Source organism: Primulina tabacum, chromosome 1, assembly GCF_025594145.1.
Source record: "Primulina tabacum isolate GXHZ01 chromosome 1, ASM2559414v2, whole genome shotgun sequence".
Lineage (NCBI taxonomy): Eukaryota > Viridiplantae > Streptophyta > Magnoliopsida > Lamiales > Gesneriaceae > Primulina > Primulina tabacum.
The window spans coordinates 11,841,347-11,860,617 of NC_134550.1; the positions used below are offsets into that span (position 1 = coordinate 11,841,347).

General features: G+C 36.6%; 2 long non-coding RNA genes and 1 pseudogene across 3 annotated transcripts; 2 read left to right on the forward strand and 1 right to left on the reverse strand.

The window, feature by feature from the left end:
• Nucleotides 1–584: 584 nt before the first annotated feature.
• LOC142541502 (uncharacterized) lies at nt 585–12,091 on the reverse strand. 2 transcript variants are annotated; one of them, XR_012819358.1, is made up of 4 exons: nt 11,794–12,091; nt 10,706–10,881; nt 10,133–10,188; nt 585–1,440 (listed from the first exon to the last, which is right to left on the reverse strand). It is a non-coding gene; the product is annotated as an uncharacterized LOC142541502 (long non-coding RNA). The 2 variants fall into 2 exon arrangements; XR_012819359.1 differs by lacking the exon at nt 10,706–10,881.
• Nucleotides 7,714–10,034, forward strand: LOC142517946 (uncharacterized). The gene is made up of 3 exons (XR_012813435.1): nt 7,714–8,679; nt 9,208–9,267; nt 9,853–10,034. It is a non-coding gene; the product is annotated as an uncharacterized LOC142517946 (long non-coding RNA).
• A 3,284-nt stretch (nt 12,092–15,375) lies between the features above and the next one.
• Nucleotides 15,376–18,921, forward strand: LOC142541512 (methylthioribose kinase-like; annotated as a pseudogene).
• The last annotated feature ends 350 nt before the right edge of the window (nt 18,922–19,271 follow it).

Consider the following 19,271-nt stretch of genomic DNA (forward strand, 5'->3'; position numbering starts at 1 on the left):
ATTGCTCGCAAGCGCACGATGTCAAATTATAGTAAAATGTATTTATGAGTGCAAGTGTCGATCCCACGAGGAGTGTAAATGTAAAAATATATCAATACTCGTAATTAAAATAGTCACGATTTTATTTAGAAGAATCAAAAGAGAATTGGTGTATTTAAAACAGTTCAATTGCGAATAAATAATAAATCGAATTACCGAATGGAGAAATATCAATGATAGAAAATATCTATAGGAATGATTTCACTAAGTTTCCACGATAATTCTTCGTGGTTGGATTTAAATTCATGAATTCCTATTATTTAATAGCCAATAACACTTACTTGTTTTATTCCCCATTTCTCAAGTGACGAATAAATTGTATCAATCAACTTTCGATTCAGTTATTCCTAATAAAAATCTAAATTTGATTAAAAATAGATGCAAACCATGTTCTTACCTAAGCTTCGCTAAAGTTATACGCCTTCCGAGCGATATAAACATTCAATGATGCGTCTCTAATGATATATAATCCTAGTCACTCTCCCGAGTTGTAGAATTAATCAGACAACACACAATTTATGACCAGTAAATTGCAGTGAAATAAACATAGAGAACACAATTAAACCAAAAACGGAATTCAATCAATTAAACAACCACGTCAAATTATCGTATAGACAAAATTACGTCATCATCTAGAATGAAAATTTAGTTCATCACGAAATCCAAGCGAAAACAAGACATATTCGTAGTTCTAGACATCGCTACACGATGAAATAAAGAAGCGAAGGAAGAGATAACAAATCCGAAGTGTCGTCTCTGTCCCCAGATCCGTTGTTCTTCGTATTTCTGACTCTTCTTCGCACTCTGAATCTTCGTCTTGTGTATGCGCTCCGATTTCTCGTGTCTTTATCTAATGACAGCTGTATCCCCAATTCTGACCTAATTCGCGCAATTTATAATATTCTGGACGCACGGCGCACGCGGTGGCGCATGATCTCGCGCGGTTGCGCTCGAGCTTCTGTTTGATGGCTCGAGTCTGCGCGCACGCGGTTGCGCGTCAAGTGGCACTGCCGCGCGCACTCCTCTGTTTTTCATCTTGCATGTATGTGTGCGCGGCTGCGCGTGAAGTGGCGCGGCCGCGCGCACACCTCTGTTTTCTTAGTCCACTTGGTTTCCTGCTACCTATTTTCTCCATTCCTGAAACGACAACAAAAACAAACCAAAAACGCATAATTCTGTTCGAAGCAACCATAATTCAAAATGGAATTTAATATAAATTAAGTGCAAATCTTGCACTTATCAGCACCATTCAATCAACTTCATCTTATTCCTTGGATCTAATACTGCCGCTATAGAAATTAACAAGTTACAATCACCCCAATATTTATCAAATTTATTCTTCATCTTCTTAATCATATCTGCCATGAAACTATCTTCACCCACATTTTTATTCTTCAATAACTGTAATGCCTGAAGTAAATATTACAAGTTGTTGATTTAGTAACGTGAGATTACTAAATAATTAATGATTTTATAGAGAGAAATATGACATAGTTTATTCATATGAAGTCCAAATGATTTGAAATTTGGATATGACGTAGAAAACTCAAAGATATAGAAGTTTCATGTTTTGAGTTTTGGAAAATTTGATCGTTTGACTGGTCCAAAGGGATGTACCGGTGTTAAAATGTTAAATATTATATATTATATTATATTATTTAATTTTATTAATATAATATAATATAATATAAATTAAAAAAAAAAAGATGATAAATCTGAAACTCACGTGAGTTTCATTATGTGGGAGAAATTTGAACAGAGAGCTCGTAGAGAGGAGAAGGAAAAAGAATATACAGTTTTAAATTTTCTTTTCGATCGTGCGACTTATCGGTTTATCCAATCGACGAACCGACTTCAGTTCTGGGATCGTTGACACGAGCTCTTCGATTTGAGGTATAAATTTTATAGTTTTGGTAATGTTTGAAATTCGTCGATTTCTGGAATAAACCTGATAAATTGTGAAATAATACTGAAATTGAAGATTGTTGAGTAGTGTATGATTTTAACGAAGTAGAGAAGATTATAGTGGTGTTATTTTGAATTATTCATAATTTGTTTTAATTAGGGATTTTTAATTGTTGGATTGAGATTGGAGAGCTGTTTGTCAGTTGTTATTAATTCTGATTATATATTTGGAGTCTACGAAGTATAGGCTACACGTTGATATAAAGTTTTCACAATTTGACGGATGTTGTAAAATAGCCTATTATTTGATGTTAAATTAATTAGGGTGTATTTGATGGTAGTATTGTGAATTAAATACATCAGAATATTAAATTGTTGAAAAATACGAATTTATAATCGAGTTTTTATATTTTGTTGAATTAATTGTTGTTGGGCTATTTATTGTAGTATATTGAGGCTGTTATAACTGTGTTGATACGGTGACAATGATCTGATAATTATTGTTGAATTATTTAGATACATCACAAGCCTCGGGATCAAAAAAATAGCCAGATTATATATATACTCGATTATCAAGTACGTGTTGACGTACGAGCATATGTTGTTATTGTTTAGTATTGATGATTACTATTGTGTTGAACGATGATAAATCACTGGAATTGGGTGATTTGGTATTATATTTGTTGTTGTTTATTATTGTTAATATTGTTGACTATCGTTGTTGGGAGACGTCTCGTTGATGTTGTCGTTGATGTTGTCACGTTGATGTTGTTCGTTCAACGATATTGTTGTCGCCGGTGTTGGGGTGCGACGTATCATTGATGTTGTTATTCGTTCGACGATATTGCTGTCGCCAGTGTTGGGGTGCGACGTATCGTCGATGTTGTTGTTCGTTCGACGATATTGCTGTCGCCGGTGTTGGGGTGCGACGTATCGTCGATGTTGTTGTTCGTTCGACGATATTGCTGTCGCCGGTGTTGCGGTGCGACGTATCGTCGATGTTGTTGCATTGTGATGTTGTTGAGGTTGTTGTTGGCTGATTGTCCAGAAACGGCAAAGAGGGTATTTCTATTATGATTTCAGTTATATTTTATGTTGTTAATATAACTGTTATGTATTACGATGATGATTGTTGTATATGCTCACCCTTTGAGGGCTGTTTATGTTGAGCAGGTTACAAGACTATGCTTGAGACATGATAGTGGTGAAGGACTAGGTGTGTCTAGTCAAACAGTCCTGTAGTTGATAGTAGATAGAGACAGTATAGCTTATTGTCTTACTTGAGTTGTATGTGTGTATTTATTATACTGTTTCTGCTGCATTGACGTAGATAGTATGGTGATTGCACTATTTTGTCGTATATGCATTATATTATTACGTCGTCGAAAATAAATTTTTTTATGACGTCATATGTTGTATGATTACGTGGCGAGGTTTGAGGCGTCACATTGGTGGTATCAGAGCATATGTTAGATGTTTGGGATGGTTAGGAGTTGGGTTTGTGATGAGGGAGTTGGATGGCGATATTATCTGCGTTTGTCTGTGCATTTGACTTCTTATTGATTATTTCTCGATGTGATTGATTGTTCTTTAGTTGCATGTGCTTTCGTGCGAAAGGTGTGATGATGATTATTACTGGATTGTAATTGTTAAATGTTATGATTAACAATTTGATTTCCAGTGATGGCAGCTAGAGAACAGGTACATCCACACGAGGAAACAGAAGAGGTTGACAGTGGGTTTGGACAGATGAATCCATTGTCACCTCCTCCTATGGGACAGGCACCTGCAGATCAGCCTTTATTACCTGGTAAGTTGACTTTGGCACAGTTCAGTAGTTATCTTCCGCCGAGATTTGATAGTTCTGGGATTGGTGAGCGAGCAGAGGAGTGGATTGAGATGATAGAGCAGATATTTGTGACCGCTCCGTGTGCTAGGTCTTCTTGGTAACGATTGGCTACATTTCAGCTTTCGCGGAATGTATTATTGTGGTGGCAGACGACTGAGGCCGGATTGAGAGCCCAGGGCCGTACTGTTGATTGGGATGTGTTTCGCTCTCGTTTTCTTGATAAGTATTTTTCTATAGTAGCCAGACAGAAAAAAGAGAGAGAATTTGAGGATTTGAGACAGGGCAGTATGTCTGTTGCTGAGTATGAGTCTCGGTATTCTGCATTGCTGAAATATGTGCCACATATTGCTACGAATGTTCATGCTAAGATGAGGCATTTCTTGAAAGGGTTGAAGTTAAAGTTATTTGATCGTGTGCAATCGAACAACCCAATATCATTTGAGGATGCAGTGACGAGGGCTGAGATGGCTGAGTTGGTTATGCAGGAGTATGGGGCTCAGGGACGATTATCAGAGCCGACTAGGGAGTCATTGCGACCACAGGGACAGTCTTTTAAATATCAGAAGGGTTCATCTTCTTCTTCAGCATCATCTGGGAAGCACCGATTTGATTCACGACGTGTTGAGAGTCGTGGGAGCAGTTCTCAGTCTGTTCAGGGGCAGAGAGGGGAGTCCAGAGCAGTGAGATGTTTTCGTTGTGGAGAGAGTGTACACAGACCGAGATCACCTGTTTTGAGTGTGGCGGTGTTGGTCATCTGGCGAGACAGTGTCCTAGTCGTGAGGGACAGCGAGAGCCTAGGAGTGCTAGAGGTATATCCTCAGAGAGAGGAGGACGACAGCCTCAGCAGTTTACACCACGACCTTCTGGAGGACAGCCACGTATGCAGGGAGCTGGTCCGCCTCAGGCACAGGTGTATGCTTTGACACGAGAGCAGGCAGAGGAGGCACGAGAGGAGATGATAGCGGGTAAGTGTTATTTATGTTCTTATCCTGCTTATATTCTTATTGATACTGGTGCTTCGCATACATTTATATCGAAGAGGTTTGTGGTTGAGCATCATATGCGCTCGTCTCCATTGTTTATGCCTCTTTCTGTTTCGACACCTTCTGGAGTTGATATATCAGTTGTATCTATGATATCAGATGGTATTATTTCTTATGAGGGCTATGAGCTGAGATCTGATATGATTATTCTAGAGATGACTGATTTTGATTGTATTATGGGAATTAATGTGCTGAGGAGATATTGTGCGACTGTTGATTGTTATCAGCGGGTAGTATATTTTTATACAGATGAGAAAGAGCGTTGGACCTTATATGGTAAAGGTTCTCGTCCCCGTGTTCCATTGGTATCTGCTATCCGGATGTCTCGGTTATTGGAGCATGGACATGAGGGTTATCTTATTTATGTTGTAGATGTGACAGAGAAGAAGAAGGAGGTGGGAATAGAGAAGATACCTGTAGTTGCTGAGTTTGCTGATGTATTTCCTGATGAGATTCCAGACTTCCCACCAGCCCGTGAAGTGGAGTTTGGGATTGAGTTGATGACAGGTACTTCCCCTATTTCTCGTACTCCTTACAGAATGGCACCAGCAGAGTTGAGAGAGTTGAAAGACCAGTTGCAGGACTTGCTGGACAAGGGATACATTCACCCTAGTGTATCGCCTTGGGGTGCACCAGTCCTATTTGTGAGAAAGAAAGACGGAACGATGCGGCTTTGTATTGACTATCGACAGCTGAATAAGGTAACGATTAAGAATAAATATCCCCTCCCTCGTATTGATGATTTGTTTGATCAGTTACAGGGAACCTCGGTATATTCGAAGATTGATTTGAGGTCAGGATATCATCAGATACGAGTTAGAGAGGAGGATATTCAGAAGACAGCATTCAGGACCAGATATGGGCATTATGAGTTTTTAGTTATGCCGTTTGGGTTGACGAATGCTCCAGCTGTGTTCATGAGTTTGATGAATAGGGTATTTCAGCCTTATCTCGATCGGTTTGTTATTGTGTTTATTGATTATATATTGATATATTCCAGGAGTGAGGCTGAGCATGCAGGGTATTTGCGTTCAGTGTTACAGGTGTTGCGAGATAGACAGTTGTATGCCAAACTCAGTAAGTGTGAGTTTTGGTTGGATCGAGTGGTCTTCTTGGGTCATGTTATATTGAGAAATGGGATTTCTGTTGATCCAACGAAGGTCGAAGCCGTGTTACAGTGGTCTGCACCTACATATGTACCAGAGATCCGTAGTTTCTTGGGTTTAGCAGGTTATTATCGTCGATTTATCGAGGGATTTTCAAAGATTGCTAGACCTTTGACACAATTGACTCAGAAAGGTGTGCGATTTCAGTGGTCTGAAGCATGTGAGATGAGTTTTCAGGATTTGAAGCACCGACTGACGACTGCACCGGTGTTATCAATCCCTACAGAAAACGAGAGGTTTGTTGTTTATACTGATACATCATTACATGGTTTGGGATGTGTTTTGATGCAGGATCAACATGTTGTGGCATATTCCTCGAGACAGCTGAAACCACACGAAACAAGGTACCCCGTGCATGACTTGGAGTTAGCAGCCATTATCTTTGCCTTGAAGATATGGCGACACTATTTATATGGTACCTCGTTTACGATTTATACTGATCATAAGAGCTTGAGATTTCTGTTTACACAGACAGAGTTGAATATGAGACAGAGACGATGGTTAGATTTGCTGAAGGATTATGATTGTGAGATTGAATATCATCCTGGTCGAGCTAATCTTACTGCTGATGCATTGAGTCGTAAAGTTAGCTGTACTGCAGAAGATGTGGGTCGTTTATCAGCTATGATGATGTCTTGTTGTTCCTTGGGATATGATTTTAATATCTCGACGACTCTTATCCAGGTATCTACCTTATTAGCTGAACCTGATATATATGGTTGTATTCGTGATGCACAGATGACAGATGAGAGAGTTCAGCGGTGGAAGGAGTTGGTTTCTCGGAAACAAGATACCCATTTTAGAATGGCTGATGATGGCAGTTTAAGGATGAATGATAGATGTATAGTTCCTAATATATCTGAGTTGCGTCAGGGCCTGTTGCGGCGTGCACATTGTAGTCAATATTCTATCCACCCTGGTGGCAAGAAGATGTATAAGGATCTACGCTCTCAGTTTTGGTGGAAGGGAATGAAACGTGATGTGATTGATTTTGTACGTCGATATCTCAATTGTCAACAAATCAAAGCGGAGAGGAGAAGGCCGGGAGGTGAATTGAGGAGTTTAGAAGTACCGACTTCTAAATGGGAACACATATCGATGGATTTTGTGACTCATTTGCCAAGAAGCACTGGAACTATTGATGCTATTTGGGTGATTGTTGATCGATTGACGAAAGTTGCACATTTTATACCCTATAGCATGAGTAGTACGTACTTGACGATGGCACAGCTATATATACGAGAGATTGTACGGTTGCATGGGATTCCAGTGTCTATTATATCTGATAGAGATCCTCGATTTACTTCTCATTTTTGGGAAGGATTGCATACTGTGATGGGGACAGAGTTGAGATGCTTATCATCCTCAGACAGATGGTCAGACTGAGCGTACTATTCAGACGCTGGAGGATATGTTGCGTGCTTATGTTATGGATTTTAAATCAGTTTGGCAGTCATCTATTCCATTGGTGGAGTTTGCGTATAACAATAGTTATCAAAGTAGTATTCAGATTTGTATGGGAGACGTTGTAGATCTCCGTTATATTGGGATGATGTTGATCGAGCTGCGGTTGCCGGTCCTGATATGATTCATGAGATGGAACAGAAAGTAAAGTTGATACAGCAACTATTAAAAGCAGCGCAAGATAGACAGGCCCGCCTATGCAAATAAAAGACGAAGACCTTTAGAGTTTCAGCTGGGCGGTCGAGTATTTTTGAAAGTTTCTCCTTTTCGTGGCACAGTGCGATTTGGCATGAAAGGAAAGTTGGCACCGAGGTATGTTGGTCCGTATGAGATATTTCAGCGGATAGGCACTTTGGCTTATCGATTGGCTCTACCTCCATCTTTATCTGGTATTCATGATGTGTTTCATGTGTCGATGTTGCGGAAGTATTAGCCTGATCCTTCACATGTGTTGGATATTTCTGATGTTCAGTTAGATCCTAATGTGTCTTATGTTGAGAGACCAGTTTGTATTTTGGAATGATCTGAACGGAAGCTTCGTAGTAAGCTTATACCGATGGTGAAGGTTCAGTGGGAGCATAGAGGTGTCGAAGAGGCCACTTGGGAGACAGAGCGGCATATGAGGGAGCTCTACCCCTACTTATTCTGATGGTATGACGTATCTTTATTTATGCATGTTATTACTGTTGTTGATTAATTTTGGGATCGAAATTCATTTAAGGGGGTAGAAATGTAATGCCTGAAGTAAATATTACAAGTTGTTGATTTAGTAACGTGAGATTACTAAATAATTAATGATTTTATAGAGAGAAATATGACATAGTTTGTTCATATGAAGTCCAAATGATTTGAAATTTGGATATGACGTAGAAAACTCAAAGATATAGAAGTTTCATGTTTTGAGTTTTGGAAAATTTGATCGTTTGACTGGTCCAAAGGGATGTACCGGTGTTAAAATGTTAAATATTATATATTATATTATATTATTTAATTTTATTAATATAATATAATAAAAATTAAAAAAAGATGATAAATATGAAACTCACGTGAGTTTCATTATGTGGGAGAAATTTGAACAGAGAACTCGTAGAGAGGAGAAGGAAAAAGAATATACAGTTTTAAATTTTCTTTTCGATCGTGCGACTTATCGGTTTATCCAATCGACGAACCGACTTCATTTCTGGGATCGTTGACACGAGCTCTTCGATTTGAGGTATAAATTTTATAGTTTTGGTGATGTTTGAAATTCGTCGATTTCTGGAATAAACCTGATAAATTGTGAAATAATACTGAAATTGAAGATTGTTGAGTAGTGTATGATTTTAACGAAGTAGAGAAGATTATAGTGGTGTTATTTTGAATTATTCATAATTTGTTTTAATTAGGGATTTTTAATTGTTGGATTGAGATTGGAGAGCTGTTTGTCAGTTGTTATTAATTCTGATTATATATTTGGAGTCTACGAAGTATAGGCTACACGTTGATATAAAGTTTTCACAATTTGACGGATGTTGTAAAATAGCCTATTATTTGATGTTAAATTAATTAGGGTGTATTTGATGGTAGTATTGTGAATTAAATACATCAGAATATTAAATTGTTGAAAAATACGGATTTATAATCGAGTTTTTATATTTTGTTGAATTAATTGTTGTTGAGCTATTTATTGTAGTATATTGAGGCTGTTATAACTGTGTTGATACGGTGACAATGATCTGATAATTATTGTTGAATTATTTAGATACATCACAAGCCTCGGGATCAAAAAAATAGCCAGATTATATATATACTCGATTATCAAGTACGTGTTGACGTACGAGCATATGTTGTTATTGTTTAGTATTGATGATTACTATTGTGTTGAACGATGATAAATCACTGGAATTGGGTGATTTGGTATTATATTTGTTGTTGTTTATTATTGTTAATATTGTTGACTATCGTTGTTGGGAGACGTCTCGTTGATGTTGTCACGTTGATGTTGTTCGTTCAACGATATTGTTGTCGCCGGTGTTGGGGTGCGACGTATCATTGATGTTGTTATTCGTTCGACGATATTGCTGTCGCCAGTGTTGGGGTGCGACGTATCGTCGATGTTGTTGTTCGTTCGACGATATTGCTGTCGCCGGTGTTGGGGTGCGACGTATCGTCGATGTTGTTGTTCGTTCGACGATATTGCTGTCGCCGGTGTTGCGGTGCGACGTATCGTCGATGTTGTTGCATTGTGATGTTGTTGAGGTTGTTGTTGGCTGATTGTCCAGAAACGGCAAAGGGGGTATTTCTATTATGATTGCAGTTATATTTTATGTTGTTAATATAACTGTTATGTATTACGATGATGATTGTTGTATATGCTCACCCTTTGAGGGCTGTTTCTGTTGGGCAGGTTACAGGACTATGCGTGAGACAGGATAGTGGTGAAGGACTAGGTGTGTCTAGTCAAACAGTCCTGTAGTTGATAGTAGATAGAGACAGTATAGCTTATTGTCTTACTTGAGTTGTATGTGTGTATTTATTTTACTGTTTCTGCTGCATTGACGTAGATAGTGTGGTGATTGCACTATTTTGTCGTATATGTATTATATTATTACGTCGTCGAAAATAATTTTTTTTATGACGTCATATGTTGTATGATTACGTGGCGAGGTTCGAGGCGCCACAATAACTTTTTGTATGTTATAGAGTTCAGGAAGAAACAAATTCGAAGTCGGATATTCTGAACCTGAAACAAGGTAAGTAATATATTAGATTGTAAAAATTAAACAATATAGGAAGAACCCCTATATCCAGAAACTCATACAAACATTCATATTGTTTTGTTACAGGAATATAATGGTAGGACCTTGAGAATTAATTTATCGCCAAACCAAAAAAACTCCTATATCCAGAAACTGAACACAAACGTTTCTCCTAAACTCTTGGTTTTCATGCGCTGATTCTCATGGAAAGATCATTTACAAATCACACATGATATGTGACCGAAAACAAGCACTTCATGTAGCATGTTAGCCCCATTATTTTCCACACAAGAGCATTTTCAATACGATCAAGTTCTATAGCATGACACTGGACACATCTTTGTGTCTCTCGTTTTGACAGGAACCCCCAAATGCAATGAAGTACCTAGCTAGAATAGGAACACGATGCAATATAGTAAGGAACAAGTTTAAAGTTGGATATTCATTCATTACCTTAAATGATGTGGGTAACTTCATTAAATTCTTCAAGAAATTCATTACCTTAAATGATGTGGGTAACTTCATTAAATTCTTCAAGAAATGAACAAACTACAAGAACCTTCTCCCAATCCTCGTCACTTGGCAAAGAGTTATAAGTAGAATCCCGCTGTTGATATCTTGGAAAAACATCTTTGAACTCCAAAGAAGTAGACAACAAGAAATATGTCGCATTCCACCTAGTGCAACAATCCATTATAAGTTTCTTTGAAGATAATTGCAATTGTTTTGCGATTTCACTGAACATTTTTATACGGTGTTCTGATGCAGGTATGTGTTTCACAGTGTCACACACATTGAAAATTATATTTTGGATCTCTGAAAGACCATCTTGTACCAAAATATTGAAGATATGAGCATAACATCTCACATGGAACAATTTTCCGCTAAGAGGAAGGCTATTTTTGTAAGAAAGAATCTCCTTTAAAAATCGAGTAGCTACATCATTGTATGCAGCATTATCAACTGTGACTGTCCACACCTTGTTTTCAATTCGTCATTCCACCAAACACTTATTCAACACATCACAAAAAACAATACATGTATGGGGTGGTGAGACTTCACAAAAATTCAAATTTCGTTTTTGCAAATTCCAACTAGAGTCCACGTAACGACTAGTGACAACCATATATGAAACTTTTTTATCAGACCTCCATAAATCAGTAGTCACGCTGACCCTATTCACTTGCTTTAGTTCTGCCATTAATTTTCTCTTCTCCATTTCGTAAGAAGTAATACAATCTTTCCTTGTGGCGGCACGACTGATTTTTTCATAATGTGGTGTAGCTTTCTTCATCAATAAGTTGAACAATTCATACTCTGCAAATATGAATGGTAGTTCATGAACAACAATAATGTGAGAGAGAATCTCTCTGATCTTTGCTTTATCATATTTGAAGTTATGCACTGTACTAACTGTTTCTGACTCTGAAATGGTTGGGATTACACTTAAATTTTGTTGCCCACTCTCATTCACCTTCTTCCTTACACAGCCTTTGCTATGCCTAACCAAATGTGATGTAACACCCGAATTTTTATTATATGCCAACCGATGTTTCTGCAACAATAATCACTTCAAAATTCAACCATACCTTAGATGTGTGTTTCCTTTTCTTCGGACCATATGGATTAGTATCAACATCTTCAATATTATCAAGTTCAACAGCATTCTTGCTTTGAGAAGCTTCATTTTCGTCATTTGTACTTTGTTGAACTCCTCTCATAACTGGGGTTGTGCTCGATTCTTGAGCAGATAATGTGTTTGGAGTTGTCATGTTTGGATTAGATGAACAATTAGTACAAAAACAATACTTTATCAAAATTTTCCAAAAGTGTTTGCAAGTATAAAAAGTATTTCCAAAATCATCGACGAGATAAGAGAAGATTGTAAAATTTTGTGAAAAATACACCGAGTTGGGGATGGCAGATGATAAAAAGTATAACCAAGAGGTGGATGATAAAAATTGTGAAAAATTTACCGAGTTGGGGAGGGCGTCGTAGAGAAGATTTTTTTCCTTCTTCACAGGAAAGGCCGAACTGAGTAGGGCGGCGTAAGAGATTAAGATTTAAGTCTAAAGCATAAGTGTTTTGATTAGGTTTGAGTGGAGGAACCAGGAACGTGTCACGGTGTAAGCCACTCAATTCAAAGTGACTAAATAACAATACAATTAAAAAATATGGTATATTCAGAATTGTGAATTGATATTCAAATTTTTTATATATAAATAATATATATTCGGAATTGTGTAGAAGCTAAATAACAATATTCGAAAATAAAAGTATTTTCATAACAGATATTGTTGTTTGTGTATAAGCTAACATAATACAATTTAAAAAATTTATATTCGGAATTGTGTATAATTTCTTATATAACATAATATATTCATAAAAATTGTATATTCGGAATTTTGTAGAAGCTAAATAACAATACAATTAAAAAATTTATATTCGGAATTGTGTATTAATATTCATAAATTTTTATAGAAATAATGTAATTAAATAAGATAATAAAGGTGATAACACATATATAGATATTATAAAAACCTATAAATAAAAATAATAATGTGTTTCCCAAATTTTAAAAAATATATGTTACATGTAAATCATTTTTTATACAAGTATAATTATAAATAGTGAGTAACATGTTATTAAAAGTCAAATAGTAATAGATACAAAATAACAAGACAAATAAAGTTGGAGCTTTAAAATAATCTCTCATTTCCTATGTATTCAACTGTACTCACCATTATACTCTTTATATTTTGAAAGTAGAGATTTAAATATAGTAGATCGAAGACATCACATCATTATGAAATGAATTCGACATAATTAACTTAAATTATTGATTAATGTCAAATGGCATATCAATTTAGTATGTAAAATTTTTAATTAACCTTCATAGACTAATAGTAAATGATGAATGATCCAAACAAAGTCAAATTAATATAATATTTTAGTATAATAATTTGTAAAGTTACTCAACTTGTATATGACTTGGTTATGTAAATTTTTAGGGAAAAAGAATAAGTTGATGTATTTCTGTTAATTTATTTTATTTATTGTATTTTAAAAAACATTTTAGTATAATGATATGCAAATAAGATTAAAAATGTAATTGTGACTAAATGGTGTGAATTACCATTTTTTCAAACATATCTTGTATTCAATTCATTTCATTGACATTATTACTAATATTTTTATTTGTCAACTCAACAAATGAGCCAAGCTCAAGCTTACGAGCCACCTAAACGACTTAAGCTCGAGCTTACGAGCCACCTAAACGACTTAAGCTCGAGCTTACGAGCCACCTAAATGAGCCGAGCTCGAGCTTGCATGCCTATTATCAAACATGTTTGCGAGCTCACGAGCCGAATATCCTTAGGGTTGAGCTCGGTTTGATTAAATTTTCGAACTCAAAATCGAGCTTAGGTTTGGTTTGATATGATTAACAAACAAACTCAAACGAGCTTTTTATCGAGCCGAGCTTCGAATAGCTCGTAAACGGTTTGGTTCATTTACATCCCTAACGACAGACATGTTTCCTCCTCACCAAAAACATCCATAGGGAGAGGGAGAGGTGGAGATAGTTCCTAGGTAGCTCGGGAAAGCAACCAAAATATCTGGGAGGCATGATACTCCGATATGATTCTCACTTCAATAATGTTTAGTTCTTCTATTCAGCATTTGATTATCAATTAAATTAAATTTTTTGTTTTCAATATGATTGAAAGTGATTTATCTAAGCCTGGAAGGGATGAGGTCACAGCACCTTATCTAAATACGGAAGACATGAGGTCCCAATACCTTATTCAGAGCCAGGGAATTATGAGGTCTCGACACCTTATTCAAGTCCGGGAGGCATAAGGCCCTAATTACTTTTCAACATTTAGAAAATTTTACAAAGCGTTGGGGCTACTTAGTCCTCGGTCAGTGATCAAAACCTCGCAGTTAACCTTACTAACTAACGAAAATTCAAAAAAGAAAAGATTGGACTAGAAATTTCATTAATAGCTGAAAAATACAACAGAGAGGTTGAGGACAAGAGTCTCCTCATCGTCAAGGAAAGAATCAATGGGCTTATCCAAATTAGAGAAGTCTTCCTTCCATGTACGTAGAGAGAACGTCACCATCTTCAAAGTGCTCATTTTTTATAGGATATGATCTGAAAGCAAAAATTAATTATTTTTTCGGTGGAGTCCAAGCATGACTAATCGAAACAACAAGTATGATTTTAGCCCGATTATTTAAAGAGGGAGTGGTGATGCCCTGTAAAAAGTGCGGGTCATCCTTGGACTCGAGCATGAATGGAAGATCAAAACAGCGCTAGTCCAGATTTGGTCTCAAGAAGCCTAAGAGGAGACCAGGTGGAAGCCAGCCCGGGTAAAGAAAAAGTAACATGTTTAAACAATCCCCACATGCAGCAACCCAGGAAGCATATCAGATTAATATGGATTCATATAAGCCCGAGCTTATATTCTTGTATGGGCAAGATAGGGTTGAATGATACTGTCAGGGTGAAAAAAGTGTCCGGAAAGAAAAGGAAGTCGTTGTCATCCCGAACACTTGCAACATTTTGGATTTTTCCCTGACCAGGCAAGACATGATATCCGAGAAGATTAAGTAAAATTATCGTGGACCATGTCCATCGGCAATCAAAGGGTATCTTCCCCTCCATGTTTCCAGATCATCCGACCCCTGTTCACTTTACCTGATCACAAGCAGGAACCGTCCAGGTTGGTACCTTCCTACTCAGACCAACCATGAGGAGATGTGAGCGAGGCCCATAAGTACAAGTCACCATTCGTAATCATTAACATGACAAATCAATGCTCTAACAAAACTAAGGATAATATGGGTCGTCATGGCTACTATCAGAAGACAGGACATTGATATATGTTTTATCAGGAACAATGTATAGGCGCTACAATCAATGTCATTTTCTCTATTATAAATAATCATGTTTGTTCATTCATTTGAGACAAGAGATATTGCATTCTAATACATTTAATAAATTATCTTTCTATTTAATATGTCATGTATTGATTCGAGTGTCAGAATAATCACGTCAAAAATCCTTCGAAGTTCAATGACATTTTCTTATTATGTGTGCAGATCATCTAACCTTGTTACCCAATCAAATATAGTCAGTCACATGGCAAGTCAGACCATCCGATGTCATACTCTGTGGCAAAACATTTTATAGAAAAAGTACACATCCAACCCACCTCATCCAATTGACCCGGGATCATCACCCCCCATTCAAACCCATTCAAATGCTCATTATATACCCTTGCGCCACTCCACGGAGTCTTTGAGCTGTCTCCGCCGCTAGTAAAGCCATGGCCTTCGGCCGGTTTTTGCCGCTTGACGAGAAGATATTGGTGGAGTACTTGAAGGCCACCCCTTCTGTGGCAGCGAAGCTGGGCAACCAGATTGATGATTTGGAAATCAAAGAAGTGGGAGATGGAAATCTTAACTTCGTCTACATTGTTATTGCTCCAGTTGGATCTTTGGTCATCAAGCAGGTAGGAAATGATTGTTATGCTTAGAATTTGTGTTTTTACTGGGATAATTTCGTGATCTTCAAGTGGGATTTGCTTAGTTTTATTTTTATTTACTCGTAGGATTTGATTTATGGATGTTGTTTTCTTTGTTTGCGGGTAGAAAATTTTCACATTGCTAGAACCTTTTGCCCCAATTTTTTGGTCTTTCTGTGGCTTCTGATCATGACAATCACAGAAAAGCTAGAAACTCGGCGAAACAATGATTATTATGTCCAATATCACAATCTCCGAAAATTACTTATTTATTTATTAGACTCCTCAAGAATGTGGCGGCCTGCTTGTATGAGCGTGCTTTGATAATGATGTTTTGTTCTTCCTTTCATCATATCAATCTAAGGTGCTCTGATACTAAAATTAATGATAAATCAAGGGAAAAGAAATTGATGGTAATGTTTTTTCCCGAAGAGAAGTACCCTTTATTTCATTTTTATTTTTTTATTTTTTGTGTGCAAGTTTTTTTATCTTATACTAGATGCGCTTCTTGCACTTGGGGTGTTTTCCTTTTTGTCTATTAGAATTCTACCTACTCTCTGTATCTTAAATGGCTGAGGTGCAAGTGCCTTAGAATCTTGTGTATAGTGTCAAATTTTATGTCGGTGGCTTTTTTGAGAACTATTTTCATCTTTTTTAAACTGGCTAAAAATCTCTACAGGCTCTTCCATATATTCGTTGCATAGGGGACTCATGGCCTATGATGAAGGAGCGTGCCTATTTTGAAGCATCAACTTTGCAAGAACATGGCCGTTTGTGTCCTGAACATGTTCCTGAAGTTTACCATTTTGACCGGACAATGTGTCTGATTGGAATGCGATACCTAGAGCCACCACATATAATCTTAAGAAAAGGATTGATAGCTGGGATTGAGTACCCATTACTTGCTTAACACGTCTGAATATATGGCCAAAACTTTGTTCTATACTTCCCTACTTTATCTGACCACCACCATTCATAAAAGTGCAGGTAAGCTATTGAACAACCGTGAAACTAATTTTTATTTTATGGTTATGTTTAAACATGCATCTTAATTGCGTAATCTGTATTTGGCATTACTCCTTTTGATGACCATCTTGCGCAATCATGGTAGGACTATCATAAAAATGATCACTATGAGAAACAAAAAAAGCTATGCTACTAACTACTAAGACCAAATTTACAAAATATGTAAGGTTTCATGCTGCAGAAGTTTTGAACATGTGGCGGAAGACTTTGATTTTCATACATTTAATTTGCTAAACATACGATATTGACTCGAGATCTTTTGGATTATTCTTTGTCATTATTTCAATAGATTTTAAGTTTGTCCTAAGAATTCTATTTTAACCATTCTGAAATGTTTGAACTGATGTAACCATTTTTTTTGCTCTATATTGACAGTTGCAAAGTATTGTGGAAATGTGGAGTTATGTAGACTCACAGAACAGGTCATTTTTTCTGACCCCTACAAAGTGTCTGAATATAACCGATGGACAACCCCTTACCTTGATGCTGATGCTGAGGCAGTTCGGGGGGATAACATTTTGAAACTTGAAATTGCTGAGCTAAAATCCAAGTAAAACGCATAATTGGATGCCTCTTCTTCATATTTTATGTAAATCTTTTACCTTTTGCTGTATGATGTGATACAAAGTGTTTGCTTTTTGTTTGGCATCTTTCCTATTCAGGTTCTGTGAAAGAACCCAAGTTCTTATACATGGTGATCTACATACAGGTTCTGTCATGATTACTACTAAATCTACTCAAGTCATAGATCCCGAGTTTTCTTTCTATGGGCCTATGGGATTTGATGTAGGAGCTTTTATTGGAAACCTTATATTAACTTATTTTGCACAAGATGGGCATTCAAACGAGGGGGCTGATCGAAAAGTATGTTCTGTCCCTGTGGTCTTATATACCAATATTTCGGTCTTATTTATATATACCATATTAATATTTTGTTCAGCCTATTGTGCCAGTTTTATATTATTATGTATATACATTGTTTTCTCATTCTTTAGGGTTTATTAGTCTACAAATTTATTCTCCTGTACCTTTCTCTGTCTCTTGAGCACCTGAAATACATTTTTCATCCTGGGTTTTAGTATTGTTCAACTCTTTTTTCGGGATGGATGATATTTTTAATAATGATTTTCAATCGAGCATTGCTAGTTAGAGATGGCCCATGGTTACAATTCTGGTCTGGTCCGGTCCATGGAAGATAGGTTTATACGAGTAATTATTAATATTAAAATCAATATTACGACTTTAAGATGGCTTTGATTCTTGTTAGTCACACTTTTGATCTGAATAAGTGTGAGGTTGCTTCTGTCAATAAATGTAGGCGTTTTTATTTTGTTGGCTTTTTTTTACTACCAAAAAACTTCACCAAAATTTTACTCTTTCCTTGAAGGAAGTTCGAAGAATTATTTTTATTTGCGTTTTGAATGCTAATCCTTTGTACAGAAGTAGACATTTTAAATTTTTATCTCTGAATCATTTAAAGCGAATTGGTGAATGCACAAACACACCCTTCAGAAAACTATGATGTTTATCAGATTATTTCGTGAGCATTACATATTCTCTAGCTTGATGGCTCATTGGCTTGTTAACCTTGTCTGCATAATTTAAATCAGCTGTACAAAGTGTGGATTTTGAAGACGATCTCGGAGACTTGGAACCTCTTCTACTCGAAGTTCACTGCTCTTTGGGACAAACACCAAGATGGTGCTGGTGAAGCATATCTCCCAGAAATTTATAGTAATCTAGACCTCCAGATTCTGATAAAGAAAAAATAAATGGACGATGTTTTTCATGACACACTAGGATTTGGTGCTGCCAAAATGATCCGGTTATAGATAAAACCTTTCCTTTTTGTTGAACTAGTACTCTTTTTTTTTCTTTCAGACTTCTTGATCTGTTAGAAAAGCACGTGTTAAACGGCACATGTCTTAAAGTTATCTTGTTGATATACAGGAGAGTTGTTGGTGCATCTCACGTAGAAGATTTCGAATCAATCGAAGAGGCAGACAACCGTGCAGATTGTGAACGTAAAGCTCTAAATTTCGCCAAGACTCTGCTCAAGGACAGGAGACAATTCCAAAATATAGAGGAAGTTGTTTCGGCTATTGAGCTACTCGACACACGCTAAGATCCTTCGTCCAATAATGATGAACGAAGAGGCTCGATTTGTTTCCTTTTACGATGTTAGTCATTTTTCCATTCGATGTTGACGTGTCGTTACCTGACGATAACATATTATGTATCACATAAATATTTCAATGAAATAAGTACTAAAATTGCGAAACAAATTATCAAAAGACTAAATTTCAATTTGGCATAGTATCATAGTGAACAAAAAACACAAATAAAATAGATGAACGAGTTTGTTTCCCTAATTTTAATGGAAAAAACACAAGCTTCGGCAGTAAATTGATGATCTAGAGATTACACACATACCATTTTGTGAAATGATTATTATTCATTCGGTTTGAAATTTGAGAAAAGTCATGGATTCTAGACCCACAGACCCC